Consider the following 17,309-nt stretch of genomic DNA (forward strand, 5'->3'; position numbering starts at 1 on the left):
AAACTTACTTGCATGCCTTTAGCCTTTCCTAGATGGGATCCTGACAAAATTACATGTACATGACCTTTTAAGAAGTCAATTATAACTAGTTGGGCAGTTTTTATTACTTATTTGTATGCTTATTTTTTGAGACAGGCACTCACCTTCACAGAGTCCAGCTTGGCCTTGAAATCTTGATTCTCCCACTCCCACCTCCCAAGTACTGAGATTACAGATATGCACCACCATGCTTGCTTCAGAATCTATTAAGTTTTACTTCCCTGACTTCAGTGGGGACAAACACATCAACTATAGTTTATGAATATAAAAACTTAGATCTAGCTGGGTGGTGGTGGTGCACACCTTTAATCCCAGAACTTGGGAGGCAGAGGCAGGTGGATTTCTGAGTTCGAGGCCAGCCTGGTCTACAGAGTGAGTTCCAGGACAGGCAGGGCTACACAGAGAAACCCTGTCTTGAAAAACAAAACAAAACAAAAACAAACAAACAAAAAGAAACCTTAGGTCTAGGTAGAATTCAGGATAAATTCCAGCAATCTGGTATGGTTTTAAAAATATTTTTATGTGTATGAGTGTTTTGCTTTCATGTATGTATATCATGTGTGTGCCTAATGGCTCCAGAGGCCAGAAGAGGGCATTAGATCTCTTGGATCAGGGGTTACAGATAGTTGTGAGCCACCATGTGGGTTCTGGGAATTTAACACAGCTTCTCTACACCACCAGGCAGGGCTCTTCACTGCTAGACCATCTCCATCTCTTCCTCCTCTTTCTTCTCCTCTTCCTTCTCCTCCTCTTCTTCCTCTTCTTTTTCTTCCTCCTCCTCCTCCTTTTCTTCTTCTTCCTCCTCCTCTTCCTCTTCCTCCTTCTCCTCCTCTTTTTCCTCTTCCTTCTCCTCTTCCTCCTTTCCTCCTTCTTCCTCCTTCTCATCCTCATCCTCTTTTTTGAAATAAGTTCTTGCTATGTATCTTCAGTTGGCCTGAAACTCTCTATATAGACTAGGCTGGCCTTGAATTCAGAGAAATCTGCTTACCACCACCTCTGGGGCATTGGGTTAAAGGCATGTACGACTATACCTAGCCTGATACAATTTTAGTGAAATTGGCATACTTCAGTTAACAAAAACAGTTATTCCAAAGCAGAATTATAGAAACTGGAAAAACAAGGTTTGAACATTCAGATATTTTTCCAGAACTATGGACTTTGATAGAGTAGGTTTTTTTGTTTTTTGTTTTGGCTAGTGGTGTATGGCATATACTACTCAGCTTTCGTACTACTCAGCTCTAAGCTCTGGGCGGACTGTACTACCAGCCCTGCCCAGATTCCCTCGAATCATCAGATGGAAGACAGACAGACAGACAGACAGACAGACACACACACACACACACACACACAAGCTTATTTTTAATATGCTTTAGCTCAGTGGCCAGGCTCTTCTAAGCCTTCCTTGGCTATTGCATCCTTCTTCTCACTCCCACCTCAGCACCATAAATCTGCCTTCAGTTTTAGTTGCTCAGTTACCCTTAGTCCTAACTCAGCACCTTAAATCTGCCCTCAGCTTAGTTATGTTTCTAACCTCCCGCCTAATAACCCAGGCCCAGTAGAGGAAGTGGCCAATGGCCACTCTACCCTGATCTCATATGGCTGGGGACTTTTTCTCCCTCTGAAGCATGGTGAATCTTTTTTTCCCCTGTGTCTTTAGCCTGCCTGAGGGAAAACCGGAGGGCCTGCCTATTCTGCCCAGCTCATTGGCTGCTAGCATCTTTATTGCTCTATCAAGAACCAGTTGGGGAACAGGACATGCAGATTCCTGATCAAGAAAGACATCAGAACCACTCCCTAAAGTGGTGTTCTCTGCATGATGAGTTTTACAGCCTGAATGATACTTCCATCATGGACTCAGCTGTGCTAATATCTGGGGGCCTGTGACAATTCTTAGGGAGTTCTCAAGCCTCTAGCCTCAGATTTTGATTGTGTGATTGATTTCCTTGTCCTGAGACTTTCAGCTTCTTAGTCTGAACACCCACTGGATTTTCTGTCATTTCCCAACATACAGATAGCCATGGTTGGGCCCTCTGGAATTAAATCATGCAAAATGAATGTGCTGGCAGTTGTTGGGAAACTAACAAAATGAATACTTCCATGTTATTTTAAAGCAGAGGATTTTGACTAAACTGGGTGAGATACATCTTCAAAGACAAAAAGTCATAAATTTGAAGTTACATCTAATAATATATATTAGTAGCAATACTGAAATTGTTAATTAAAAATAAGTAAATGCATGCTTACAATGTGTCAGTGTCATTAACAACTAAGATTTTGTGCATAGAGATACAAATATAATATTAAATAAGTTGGACAAGTTTAATTCCAGCCCACAATAAGAGTTAGATCAAAGTGTATAATTTTAAAGTCAAGAGTTACAGCTTGTGATCTGAGTACTTATGGAGGAAAACCAGGAGGGTCTTGGGGCCATTCTGGGCTACATAGGAAAAATTAAATTCTTTTCTTTTTTTTTAAAGATTTATTTATTTATTATATATGAATACACTGTAGCTGTCTTCAGACACACCAGAAGAGGGCATCAGATTCCATTACAGATGGTTGTGAGCCACCATGTGGTTGCTGGGATTTGAACTTAGGACCTCTGGAAGTGCAGTCAGTGCTCTTAACCACTGAGCCATCTCTCCAGCCCGAAAAACTAAATTCTTTAAGTTTACTTTGAACTAGAAATATCATTATGAACTGTCTCATACCTTCGCTATCCATTTTCTCTTTCTGCATCTATTTGGTTTTGGAGACAGTCTTTTTACATAGGCCAGTCTGGTCTTGAACCTGATTTAATCATCCTGCTTTAGCGGGGCGGTAGGATTGCAGATGTATACTCCCACAACTGCCTCTTCAGTTTCTCTTTTAAAATTTTATTTATTATTTTGTGTACTTATGTGTGTGCATATATGATATGTGTGTTTGAGAGAGAGATGATAGATAAATAATAGATAGCACACTTGAGCCATGGAATACAGGTCAAGGCCAACTCTGTCAAGTTGCTTCTCTCCTTCCCCCTTTCCATGGGTTCTGGGAATTAAACACAAGCCACTAGGCTTGCTGAGCAAGTGCTTTTACCCCCTAAGCCATCTCTATTTTACCCACTATGCCATCTTGGTGGTCTTTATTTTTTTCTTTCTAAATGTATGCTTGTATAGATTTATTTCTTCTTTAATATAACTGGATTTCCTTGTTGTCTGCACTATAATAACTATAGGTCTACAAAGTTTCCACTGTGACCATTTTACTTTTACATAAAGTATTAAAATGTTTGGAATTTATAATTCTACACTATGTAAGAAAGGAATGCATTTTGTGTCTTCCAAACAACAAAGTTCTGTCAATATTGAGTTTGAATTAACTACTGTTGTTCGTATACATTGCCTTTCCACATATTCTGAGATCTCATCCCAGACGTGTTATTTTATTCCATTAATCTACTTATCTAATTTTATATTAATATTAACTTGATTTGGATCACAAAGACTTAATTGCTATTCTCATCACTTAGCAAGGAAAATCCTTTTTCAGTGTTCCTATGTTTCAGAAATTTCTTGTCTATTCATTTTACTCAATTCTGAAAGGAGGGAGGGAGGAGGAAAGGACTGGTGGGATTTTAGCTGAAATTGCATTAAATTCATACCTTAATTTTGGGACAATCAGCATTTTATCATGGTGTGTCTTCTTATTTTAGAGCAGTTTATGTAATGGTATGTGGTAGGCTGTACTTGCAGTTCCAGCATTCCATAGTTGAGACAGAGGATAGCAAGATACTGGCCAACTTGAGCTCCATAGGTAACTCCAAGTCAACCCCATAACTTTGATTATACAGTGAGACATTCTTTCAAAAAAGTCAAAACCCAAGTAAAAATGAACATTTCTTTTCATGAGTTCAGAGATTGTTTTTCTTTTATAAAACATTTATAATGAGATTTTTTTATGGTTTTCCACATAAAGGCTTCTCCCCTTTTCAGCTCAGTTCATTTCAAAGCATTTTTTATTGTTGTTTTTGAGATAGGTTGTCACATAGCCCAGGATTGTCTTGACTTTTCTATAGAACTAAAGATGTCATTCAATTTTTAATATCCTGGCTCCACCATATCAGGCTATAAGGCATTTTAATTTATTATTTTTAAATATTTATTTTGTTACTTTAAGTTAGGTCTAGAGAGATGGATCAGCTATTAAAGGCTAGGCTCACAACCGAAAATATTTTAAATTATATGTGTGTGTGTGTGTTTGTGCATGCGCATGTAAGGGCATGTGTTAGGCATTGGGCTTCCTGGAGCTACAGGTGGTCATGAGTCACCTAGTGGTAGGTGCAAGGAACTGAATTTGGGTCCTCTGGAAGAATAACATTGATTTTAATCTCTGGTCTCTCTCCAGTCCCCTATAAAGCATTCCTTTTTTGCTGCTTTATAAGTGTAGTAGTTTGGGGGTTCCAGGTGTGAATAGTTCTAACACAGAAGACTACTCTTTTCTGTCTTGAATTCAAGTTATTTTTATTAACTACATATTTTTATTATTCGAGTGTCTTCAGTTTTCTATGTATACAGATATACAGCATCAAAATTCAAATAGGGAATGGAGTTATGAACACTTGCTCTTGCAGAGCAGCCAGTATCCATAAGGTGGCACATATCCTCCATCCAGTTCCAGAGGATCTTGAGTCTGGTTTGGCCTCCATGTGCACCAAGCGTGCAAGAGATCAAATGGTACAGAATTCATATTTTAAAAAGAAATAGGTAGGAACTCAACAGTTCCAGTGTCCTGCACTGGTTGCATGTGGGTCTGGAGCAACTGCAGCCAGATGCAGACTTGGCGCCCAGTTCCAGAGAGATTGTGTGTTCCTGCTCAGCACAGTGCTAAGTTCAAGCCACTGGTCAAACAGGGCAAGTTAAAGTCTTCAGAGTTCTGAATACATTTGACCCCGAAACTCCAAATGAATCGTACTTTGAGGTAGGAGTTCTTCTTATCTAGGGAAGGAGATACTATCTACATCTCTGACAGGAATGACACCAGATGGTGGAGAGGGACCTGCAAAGGCAGAACAGGACTTATCCTTAACAACTGTGTGGCTCAGCAGGCAGGGTCCATTGACTCCATTGCATGAAGCTGCAAAAAGACTTTAGCTTGTTGAGAGAGTGCTGAGATAATCACGTGAGTGTGGACGGTTTCCACAAAGCCACTGAAAACACTGCCCTGGATTGGGCCTGACACAGGGGTCACAGAGATACAGGGGGAGTGTTGTTTACTCAGCCAAATGTTGAGCTTAACCACAAAACAAGCCAGGAGAGACAGCTCTGCAAGGGGCTGCCTTGGAGGATTAGGCAGACATTGTCTAGTTGCTACTGGGGAAAGGGTGAAAGGACAGCCTTAAACAATAAGAAGCTGGCCTCCAACTAGGCCACTGATGCTGCCTGTGCATCAGTTATGCAGAAGAATCGGGGGCAGATGGTGTTTGATGTGAAGCCACACCAAGTGCTGTCTTTCCTCCCAACATAAATTTTTATTAATTATTTGGGACTTTCATACAGTGCATCCAGACCACCCTTGCTTCCCATTCCTCCCAGGTCCACTCTCCTACCCTTGTGCTTCCTCAGACTTCAAAAATCTCATGAAGTCCAGTTTGTTTTGCCCATATACTCATTGGAGCATGGTCAAACTCTCTGGGGTCAGCCCTTTAAAAGAAGAAAGAAACTTGAATCATGCACCACCTCCACCCACTTTCCCTCCTGGGAAGTCATCAACTGTGAAGAACTCAGACTGATTCCTTCTGGAGCTGGTTTGATTTCTAAACTTCTTTTGCTTTTGCCATTCCAAAACTTTGGTTGGTTTGCCAGATTCTTGATAACTGTTCTTTTTAGAGTCTGTCTGAGGGGGGCACTGTTACACAACGATCGGTGATGAGTCAGCAGCTTTGTGAGGGGAGGCTCACCTGTGGCTAGCCAATAAGCAATGGCACACTTCTATGTTCATCAGAACATAACAACAACAGATTATTTCTGTTTGCCAAGCTAAAGAAATTTTAATAGTTTTTTTCTTTTAAACAAACAAACAAACAAACAAATCAGGATTTTGCTTGGTTGGTGGCTCAGTGTCTGGGAGCTCCCTGGTGTCTGGGTTAGTTGAGACTGCTGGTCTTCCAATTGAGTTGCTCTCCCCTTCAGCTTCTTCAAGCCTTCCCCTAATTCAACCACAGGGGTCTCTGACTTCAGTCCTTTGTTTGGATGTAAGTATCTGCTTCTGTCTTAGTAAGCTCTTGGGCTTTTCAGAGGACAGCCATGCCAGGCTCCTGTCTGTAAGCACACCATAGCATCAGTAATAGTGTCAAGACTTGGAGGCCCCCCCCCATGATATGGATCCCAAGTTGGGCTGGTCAGAGGATGGCCTTTCCCTCAGTCTCTTCTCCTTTTTTTGTCTTGCAGTTCATTTAGACAGGAATAATTCTGGGTCAGAGATTTTGGCTCTGGGTTAGTAACCATGTCCCTCCACTTGAGATCCTGTCTATCTACTAGAGGTGGACTCCTTGATTTCTCTCTCCCCATTGTTGGGCATTTTGGCTAAGATCACCCCCAATAAGTCCTGAGAGTCACCTCCCAAGTCTCTGGTACTTTCTAGAGGGTCTCCCACCTCCAACCCCAGAGGTTGCATATTTCCATTCATTCTCCTGGTCCTCTGGGCTTCTCTCTTGTTCCTCCACAATACCTGAGCAAGCCCCCCCCCCCTCCCCTCTCCTACTCGGTCCTTCCTTCCCTCTGTCTCCAGTGACTATCTTCCTCCCCTTTCTAAGTGGGATTGAAACATCTTCATTTGGACCTTTCTACTTGTTATACTTACAGTCTGTGGGTTATGACCCAGGTATTCTGTTTTTTGGCTACTATCCACTTATCAGTGACTACGTATCATTCATGTCCTTTGGGGTCTGGGTTACCTCACTCAGGATATTTTCTAGTTCCATCCATTTGCCTGAAAGATTTGTGAAGTCATCGTAATTAATGGCTGAATAGTATTCCATTGTGTAAATGAACCACATTTTCTGTATCCATTTTTCAATTGAGGGACATCTGGGTTGTTTCCAACTTCTGGCTATTACAAATGAGCCTGTTATGAACATAGTGGAGCACATGTCCTTGTGGTATAGTAGGGTGTCTTTTGGGTATATGCCCATGAGTAGTATAGGTGGGTCTTCAGATAGAACTATTTCCAATTTTCTGAGGAACCGCCAGACTGATTTCCAGAGTGGTTGTACCAGTTTGCAATCCCACCAGCAATGGAGGAGTGTTCCTCTTTCCCCACATCCTTGCCAGCATGTGCTATCACCTGAGTTTTTGATCTTAGCCATTCTGATTGGTGTGAGGTGGAATCTCAGGGTTGTTTTGATTTGCGTTTCTCTGATGACTAAGGACTTTGAACATTCCCTTTTTAAAATTCAATTTAGTTATTATTTTTTACTGTTTTCTATTTATTGGTTATTTTATTTATTTACATTTCAAATGTTATCCCCATTCCTGGTTTCCCCTCAGCAAACCTCCTATCCCTTCCCCCTCCCCCTGCTTCTATGAGGGTGTTCCCCCACCCACCCACCCACTCCTGCCTCCTCGCCCTTGAATTCCCCTACACTTGGGCATCAAGCCTTCACAGGACCAAGGGCCTCTCCTCCCATTGATGTCGGACAAGGCCATCCTCTGCTACATATGCAGCTGGAGCCATGGGTCTCTCCATGCTCTTTGGTTGGTGGTTTAATCCCTGGGAGCTCTGGGGGGTCTGGTTGGTTAATGTTGTTGTTCTTCCTATGGGGTTGCAACCCCCTTCAGCTCTTTCTGTCCTTTCTCTAACTCCTCCATTGGGGATCCTGTGTTCAGTCCAATGGTTGGCTGTGAGCATCTGCCTCTGTATTTGTCGGGCTCTGGCAGAGCCTCTCAGGAGACAGGTATATCAGGCTCCTGTCAGCAAGCACTTCTTGGCATCCACAATAGTGTCTGGGTTTGGTGACTGCATATGGGATGGATCCCCAAGTCGGGAAGTCTCTGTATGGCCTTTCCTTTAGTCTCTGCTCTACTCTTTTTCTCTGTATTTCTTTTCTTAGCCATTCGAGATTCTTCTGTTGTGAATTCTCTGTTTAGCTCTGTACCCCATTTTTAAAATCGGGTTATTTGGTTTTTTTGGAGGTTAACTTTTTGAGTTCTTTATATATTTTGGATATCAGCCCTCTATTGGATGTAGGGTTAGTGAAGATTTTTTTTCCCAATCTGTAGGTTGCTGATTTGTCCTACTGAGGGTGTACTTTGCCTGCCAGAAGCTTTTCAGTTTCACGAGGTTCCATTTATCAATTGTTGATCTTAGAGCCTGAGCTATTGGTGTTCTATTCAGGAAATTTCCCCCTGTGCCAGGGCATATACAGACTGGTCTAAGGTCCCTGGAACATGTGTAGCAGAGGACTGCCTGGTCTGGCCTCAGTGGGAGAGGATGTACCCAATCTTGGAGAGACTTGAGGTCCCAGAGAAGGACGATGCCTAGTGGGGGGTGGAGTGGGGCAGGGAGAGCACCCTCTTGGAGGCAAGGGGGAGGAGGAATGGGATGAGGAACTGTCAGAGGGGGAACAGGAGCAGGGAAATGGCTGAAATGTAAATAAATAAAATTTTAAAAAGAGATAGAATAAAATGGTTAAAATGAGGTACAACCATTCACCAAGGCTTCTGCTCAGACACACTGACATCGGGATAGTAAATGACCTTGATTTTGTTCTTAAGTATTTTTAACAGATTTGTACCAGGCATAACAAAACTCTAGGCTGCTTCTTAAGATAAGTATGAACTAAATGCATATTGTGTCTGAATAATCCTGACTATTACAATAAGTATTTATGACCAGTGAAGAACAATAAATCAAAAAGAAATCTTGTACATTAGGGTTCAAAACTATGACCAAGATCTCTGATTAAATGAATAAAACATAATTAAGTTATAAGAAAAAAATCAGGATTTTTTTTTAAAGTTCTTTAACTCAAGGTCTGGGATTTTTGAGTGGGATTTTCCTGGGGAAGTGAATAGTTTAACAACAAACCAAAATTCTCAACAGAAGATTGTCAGCTACTTGGACAAAAATGAAAACAAAATAAACATTTTTTGGGGGGCTGTTTTCCATTGACTGTAGCAGGGGGAGATGACAAGCTTCTATGCTCCCTGACAATGACCCAGTCACCTGAACCTGTCATGTAATGAGGGGGTGCCCTGACCTTGTGGTACTCTGCTAGGAAGAGCCAACGAGTTAGTTCCTCGATACCCACAGCACCATGGCATCTTATTACTTTGCTGTCCACATGCCCATTATGGTGAAGACTGAGAAATCCTGCCAGCAGAACCTGGCAGAGCAGAGTTCTTCATCTACAGCCCAAACAGTGGAGAGTTCCAGGGACGCAAGCCAAGAGGAGGCTCTGACCTTGCTTTTCTATCCAGGTTTTTTGTTTTTTAGTAGGATTTGATTGCACATTTCTCTTATAGTGTCAGCACATGCTCCAGGGTCTGAGTTTTGACATTCCATAATATCGAGAACAGATTCCTAGTCCAAGACTTAGGAGTTTTCTAAACTCATTGACCACCTTGAAATATAGCATTTCTGAAGCACTTGTACAATCCAGAGTTCATTGAAGACATTTGGGAGTTCCTAAAGCCATATCCTTTAAAAGAATAGAAGTATCTCATAGCCTGTCCTAATGGAGGGTCTAGTTTATGTTGTATGTCAACTTCCCGTTTCTTTCAAGAATGTAGTGGTGTGGATGATACTGCTTTGGGGCTTTTCCAAAGGACAATCCTGTGTAAATGAACAGAATCATCAGATGAAAATGAGGAGATCCACAGATAGATAGGATGTTCAGCAGAGTGAGGTAATGTCAGCCCACAGTAGCCTTCCAGGTCATTTTTGGACCTAGAGTTACCAAGAAATAACAGTTGAATATAAAACTGATGGACCTCATCCTGTAAAAAGCAAGGGTGAACAGAATATATTTGGGGATGAATTGTATTCAAAGTCAATGTGTGCTGAGGAGTAGAGCATCTCCATCTTCACAGAATAAATGTGCTGTTTGTCTCCATTTAGAATCCGCTGGACTTGCCATTCTAGGAATATGAGGCCACTTTGGAAGAGGTGGTGTGGACATCATAATGTGCTTCTAGATCAAAACATTCAGTGTTCTCGAAAGTAATTCACCGCTGTCTCTGCTGCTTTTTGTACAGTCACCAGATAGGTACCAGTGAGCTCCTGATTTAAAAGAAGCCAGGGATTCAGGGGGTGGTGATGGTGAGGGAATGTCTTGTAGTCTTATGTGCTGTGATTGCCAAACGTCTAAAGTTTAATGTGCTGTGTTGTATAAGCATTTTATGCATTTAACACTGGTAACTGTCATATTTTGATACCAAAAAAGTTTTATAGATAAAACAGTTCCTTGCCAATACAGAGTGACTTTATAACTTCAAGAAATATGTGTGGAGAAGTTCCGTATGTGAGGAGGAGAAGGAAAATACAAATGGAGATGAAAGAAAAGTAATACATCATCAGCTCTGATTTCCTATTATGCACATTCTATTATCTGCTTTCTCGAAAAAAAAAAGCATTGCCCTACAGAATTCTCTGTTCTAATGGAATATTCTATAGCTTCGTTGTCTCACATAGTAGACATTAGACACATGCTGCTATTGGACACCTACATATATCTGCAAAGTTTCTCTCATGGAGGAAGATGGTTGTATTAATACAGGTTTCTATTCATATAATAAAACCCCATTACCAAAATCAACTTGTGGAAGACAGAGTTTATTTCAGGGAAGGAGATCAAGGTAGGAACCTGGAGGCAGGAACTGATGCAGAGGCCAAGAAGAAGTACTCGTACTTCTTCATATACAGCCCAGTACCTTCTGCCCAGGAGAGGCATGGGCCCTAGTGAGATGGTCCCTCTCACATCAATCATTAATCAAGACAATGCACTACACTTCTGTTAACTAGGCTCCTGCCCTAACAGTGTTGGCTTGATCCACCCTTTCCTTTGTCTCCATGTCTTCTACCCAGCCCACATATCTGCCATCTTTTACATGATGCCCCCCCCCCCCCAAAAAACACAGTCTGTCTCCAAGGCCTTGAAGATGGAGTATGGGAGGTCAGTGACTGACCTTTGCCGTTTCTCTCTTAGGCATTTTTCACCAGCCTGGTGGTACTCTCTAACACAATCCTCTGTCATGATCACCCTCCAAAAGTCACCCCAGTTTCATAGACCCTATCATTTTGTTGTTGACTGGATTTCTGTACTGTCTCCACTTGAGCCCCTGAGGCTATGTCCTGAGGCCAGCATTCCACAGCCTGACTAACCTGTCCAAAGTCTTCCAGATAGACATAGTTTCCCGTAACCCTTCAGCTCTGCAAGCCATTAGTCCTGCACAGACTGTGGCCAGCAGAACACCTTGCCTCCCAGGCTACTCTTTGGAGAAGGCAAGTGTGATTGCTTATCAGATGAAATGGAGACCAAGAGTCTGGATTACCTAAGTAGGCTTTATCTTCAAAAAAATTCCTTAACTTTAAGAAGGCAGCAGAAAAGTTGGTGGGGAAGAAACTTAAAAAACATTTAAGAGCCACCTGGCAAGGAAAAGTTCACAAGCTAAACCGATCATAGGAAGCTTTCAGAAGCTGTACAATACTTCTGCTAGAGCATTCCCAAAGGAGCTTAGTCTTGGGGACCCCTTGACCTAGTCCAGAGTCACTAGTGTAAGTTAAGACCAACAATTGTCAGACGGGAAAACCACAGGAAGCCACAACATAGTAAGCAGAACCAGAGAGTGGGGACATGGAAGCTTCCCTCATTTTTCATTTCCTAAAATGTTTGTCTTCATCATATGTCCTTCCTAGTGGAAGTAGATGGTATTCTGTGGAGATTGGGTTTCAGAGAGCAACCTGTCAGTAATGGGCAAGGGAAAGTGTTCTAGGCCAGCTTCTGCCCACATGATTTACCACATGATTAAGAAGTACTATGGTGTGAATGCACAGTGTGAGGCTAAGCTGAGGTTAACATAGGAACACTAGGAATTTTCAGGGCCAAGGTTAGAAGCTGCTGCCAAGTTGGGCAATGTCAAGGCAGGAGGATGACTTACAAAGCATTGTCTGTTAATTAGCCAATTACTTTTCATAGAATCAGCATGACAGTGAGCCTACATATAAACATATTTTAGTGGAAACAATTTTGTCAAATAAAGGACTCATGGGAGTATTTGAACATTTTAAAAAGAAGAAGAATAAAGAGGAGGATGACCAGGAGGAAGAGGAAGAAAGAAATAAAAAATTAAGAAAGAAATGAACTACAGAGTTGCCTTAAGGCAGATCTTATGCAGGCATTTTCTCAGTTGAGAGTTCCTCTCCCCAAATGACTCTAGTTTGTGTCAAATTGACATAAAACTATCCAGCACAATATTAGAATACAGACAACAAGGAATCACCTCTTCCACAAAAGTGAAATAGTGGAACAGCTGTATGCAGGGGTTAGTGGATGTTGAATTCAGCAACAGAGACATGGAGACCTAGTGAATTCCAAAGCTCTGGGACACAGCACAGCAAGAGAAAGAGAATGTAATGTAATGTGACAGGACTTGTCATCTGGCACCCTGGTTAGGAAGGGGAAATATCTTCCATTGACAGGAGTAAAAGTCAGAGGGAACAGGGTCCTAGAAAACTCCACTAGTGCAGTAGCTGGCATCACAGCTAGGGAACATGGGGTCACTCAGCTGGTGATCTTTAGAGCAGGGTATGGTACAATTCCCATGTTGAGGAGGGTACTATTACCTGTACTGCTTGGAGGGTCAGAAATCTCTGCATAATCCCATCTCCAGGATATCGCAGTGACATCAGTGGTTGGTTGACTGCCTCTTGAAATGATCTTGTCTCTGGGAAGTGACACTAGTATAAACTGGCTGGAAATTCTGTGCTGTAAGGGATGTGGCCTGTGATACAGAGGGCTGTAGAACCGCTGGATCAGGCAACCTGCCCTCTGAGTCTAGATCATAAGTAATGGTTTCCTGGGTGTATCAGCATGCAGGAAAGCAGGATCAGTATCCAAATGGGCCCACTCCTAACACAGAAAACCTCAAAAGTATTTTCGGAGCACTCTGCAACTCTTTTTGTTTTCCTTGTTATTGGTTTGCACAGCCTAATAATCTCCAGAGATAATCTTTGTGTGGTGCACTCCAGATAAATAGAATTTTAGCTAGCTTTAGACACATTCCTTTCTGCCAGATACTAGGCAGTTCTGAAACTGAATAGGAATCACCATGGTCAACTCTCAAATGACCTACCGTGAAGCAGTGGCTGGCATGTGCCATGCTTATCTGTCTTCCCTTCCTTATCTGCTCACCTTTGCTGGGAAGAAGATGGTTTTCTTTTTTAAAAAAATATCATTTCCCTACTGTTTTTTTGTGTATTTTATTTTTATTCCTTTCTGTCATTCTCCTGTTTTTGGATTTGAATCTTTTCTGTGATGTTACAGATTAAGCCACCTTCTGTGCACTGAACAGACTTTCTTCTAATGTGGTACACTACTAGTTCAGTAGAGAGCAATTATAGCAGACGCCACCCATTTCTACTCAAACACTGGTAGACACTTCAACTTAAAGAATAGGAAGGCAAACTCCCTCGGTCACGGATTCTTTTACAAGCAGAGTCAACTATGAGAAACTTAGGTACAACTCCAGAGCAGATATCAATATAAAGGAACAGAGAGAAATTGCACAGGCTTTTTTTTTTTTCCAGTGATACCTTAAATTCTTTTTCCAAAGGTTTTTAATTAGCATATGTTAATTATATGTAATAATGTTGAACTATGGGACAGTTTATAGTTGTTATTGTTTCTTTGATATTTTTTCAAGACAGGGTTTCTCTGTGTAGTCCTTGCTGTCCTGAAACTTGCTCTATATACCAGGCTGTCCTTGAACTCAGAGATCTTCCTGCTTCTACCTCCTGAGTGCTGAGATTCAAGGCAAGTACCACCAACACCATGTTTTTTAAAACGAAAATATTTTAAGTTTTTAGTCTTCAAAAGAATCCAAATGTGTCTTTTCCAAAAAATAACTATGATTAGCTTAGAAAAATGAGTATCTATCAACAAAGTATTTTCTTTAGCAGAAATTTAACTTTATAGTATCTAAACTCTAAATATTTTTTTAAGTCAGAATCTAGCATAAGTCAAGGAAATCCATTCCTACTGCATGCTCTTCTCCAGGAACAGTATTGCTGCATCACTCCCATTTAGTACAATTTGATTTAATTTACTGTCCTTCCTCCTAGTGTAATTTTAAACTCTGACATCTTTTAGCACCATTTTGACAAGGTCTTCAAATCCTAGAAGTATACCATTAATTTTTTTATCACTCTTCATCACAGTGTGAATTCTTGATCCTATACACGTGCCCACAAGCTCTAGTGGCAAGAGCCGCCATAAGTTATTGGTTGAGTTAGCCATCATAGTCATTCCAGAAGCCAACTTCACAAATGTGTATGTCATCCTTACACAGGGCTCATGTCATTCTTCTCTGTGTTATTCCAGTTTTAACATATGTGCTGCCAAAGCAGGCTCAAATTGTACATTTTGTTTGTTTGTTTATTTGATATAGGTTCTCACTATGTAGTTCTGGTTGGGCTTGAACTTGCCCAATCTGCCGGCTGCTGCTTCTCCACTGCTAGCATTAAAGATGTGTGCCACTGAGCTTGGCTCAGAATACACAACTTTTGATTGCACTATATTTGTCTGGGCATTTCCATTGGCAACCTGTATCCCATAAAATTGTATTGTTGACAAGAGTAGATGTATGTGCCAGGGTGGTGTCTGGGATCCAGGCTCTAGACTTCCAACTTTGCACAGAAATACTTGTATATGTATCTGTGAATCATCAGAAGACAAGTGCTTAAGTCCCTTCACCATAACTGGTACATTTTGTATCAGAAACTCTTTTCAAATATCAATGCCAATATCAATAGTGTCTTTGGAAACTCTGATTACCTATTAGAGGCTGCCATTTCTATAATTAAAGAACTCATAGTGGGTGTACTCCACAAACACTGTTCTACTTGCTTGAGTAATAAGAGTATATCCATTCTTGCAACACCTACATAGAAAGTGATCTTGCAGACTCCCAAATGGTGCATATCATTCCCAAATCCCTAATCATAACCAAAGATGTCATGGGGAATTATACTAGACTGCCCAGATAGGAATAATCTTAGCATTATACAACAAACCAATACCCCAGATACGTTGTCTAGGAGAAAACCACTTACTAGGAAGGCCACTACATAAGATCTGAAGCAGTAGCTCAACTGCTGCACAGATTCCAACACATAAGTACAAGAAATATGAAAAAGAAAGCAATGTGAAAACTCCTAATATTTACTCTTCTCTAGTAAACGATTCAAAAGATGTTGAAGCAGTTGAAGTACCTGATACAAGTTTCAGAAGAATGATTATTTTAAAACTAACTGAAATCCAAGAAAACATGTATAAGTAGATTAATGAAGTAAGGAGGAAAATGCAGGACATGAATGAGAAATTAATCAAAGAGAAAGAGATATTGACAGAAATCTGGGAAATAAAGAACTCATTAAGTCACATAAGAAATTCAGTTTAGGGGCTGGCAAGACAGTTCAGGGGATAAAAGCACTTGCTGTAAACTCCGAAAAGCTGAGGTTGATTCTCAGAACCCACAGAAGGGTAGCAAAGAGAGCTGACGCCTAAAGTTACCTTCGAACCCCCACATTCGTGTTCTGCTATGCACATGCACCACTGTACAGGCCCCGGGAGGGAGTAACCCTTACATAGGGCCACTCAGGCAGGTCCAGGCCAGAAGCAAGCCCAAGATGACCACCAGATTGGTACCATGGGGACTAGACAGGGCTAGCCTGAGATGATCATCACTCAGGCACCCTATAGGCCTTGGGCAGACCATGCCCAAGATGACCCCTGCCTGGTGCCATGATGCATGACCAGGCCATAGGACTCCTGAGGGTGAGCATGGCAGAGCTGGCCCCACCACTTGTCTGCCCTGTGGTAGCATTAGGGTGGGTGAGGGAGAGATGTGCTCCCTTGTCACTTACAGCAGGCAATAAAAGCTGGCCCGGGGATCATGAGAACAGGGTAGCTTGTCCTGCACTTCACTTAGGCAGCACAGTAGAACTGGCCCTGCATATGGGGTTTGAAGGTAAGCATGTCCCCAAGGCCATGAGAGCTATGCCTGCCTCTTATCTGTTTTGCAGTGGTGCAGACAAGGGAGAGCTGCCCTCCTCCCACCTATGCTGGCCCTGATAAGGTCATAAGACTGGGAGAACTGGTCATGGCTCTCTCCAGGTGCAACATTTTGGGAGAGCAGGCCCTCCACCTCTCCTGAGAGGCAAGTTAGAGCTAGCTCTGATTTCTGGGACTTTTCTGGTGAAACTGCCCTGAGGGCATGACAGCTGGAAAGCCTGTGGGGCTGAAGAACTCAGATACCTCTGAGGCCCAGATCCTGGGTTCTGAGGTAGCCCACCCCTACATTGACTCCATCAGTGAACTGCTGGAGTGAATGAAGAAGGGGTCAGTCTTATAGATTCAAAACTACTGGATCTCCACGACACAGGACAACAGGATATCTGAGAGGTGTTCCAGTGAGGCTCCAGAGGTTTCATACTCACTGCAGCGACCATTTGCAAGCAGAGGAGTGTGGATAAAAGGGTGTACTGTGGGACACACTGTGATAGCTACAGCTTCCACAAGGAGACTTGTTGAGGGGGGATTGCAAGGGTGGAGGGTGGGTGCAAGGAGATGGGGAGATGAGGAGGATTGAGGTGCATGATGTGAAATTCACAACCCATTAAAAGGTTTTTGTTTGTTTTTCTTTTTTATTAATCATTCCATTTGTTTACATCTGAAATGATATCCCACTTCCCAGTTACTCCTCCACAACCCCCCCATCCCACATCTGCCCTCTCCTCTTTGCCTCTATGAGGGTGCTCCTCTACCCATCCTCTCCCACCCCACCGCTCCAGCATCCCCCTATACTGGGGCATCAAACCTCCACAGGACCATCCTCTGCTGCATATGTATCTGGAGCCATGGGTCCCTCCCTGTACCCTGTTTGGTTGGTGATCTAGTCCCTAGGAGCACTGGATGATCTGGCCAGCTGATATTGTCCTTCCTATGGGGTTGTAGTCCTCCTCTGCTCCACTCCTTCTGCCAGCTCACCCACAGGGTCCCTGAGCTCAGT

The 17,309-nt window shown here is 42.2% G+C and overlaps 1 non-coding gene and 1 pseudogene across 1 annotated transcript; one reads left to right on the forward strand and one right to left on the reverse strand.

The window, feature by feature from the left end:
• The first annotated feature begins 3,749 nt into the window (after positions 1-3,749).
• Positions 3,750-5,547, forward strand: LOC114624674 (annotated as a pseudogene).
• An 8,996-nt stretch (positions 5,548-14,543) lies between these two features.
• On the reverse strand, positions 14,544-14,646 carry LOC114609091. Its single transcript, XR_003709463.1, has one exon. It is a non-coding gene; the product is annotated as a U6 spliceosomal RNA (small nuclear RNA).
• Positions 14,647-17,309: the final 2,663 nt, after the last annotated feature.

The sequence above is a fragment of the Grammomys surdaster genome, unplaced genomic scaffold (genome assembly GCF_004785775.1).
Source record: "Grammomys surdaster isolate TR1022 unplaced genomic scaffold, NIH_TR_1.0 61, whole genome shotgun sequence".
NCBI classification, from domain to species: Eukaryota; Metazoa; Chordata; class Mammalia; order Rodentia; family Muridae; genus Grammomys; species Grammomys surdaster.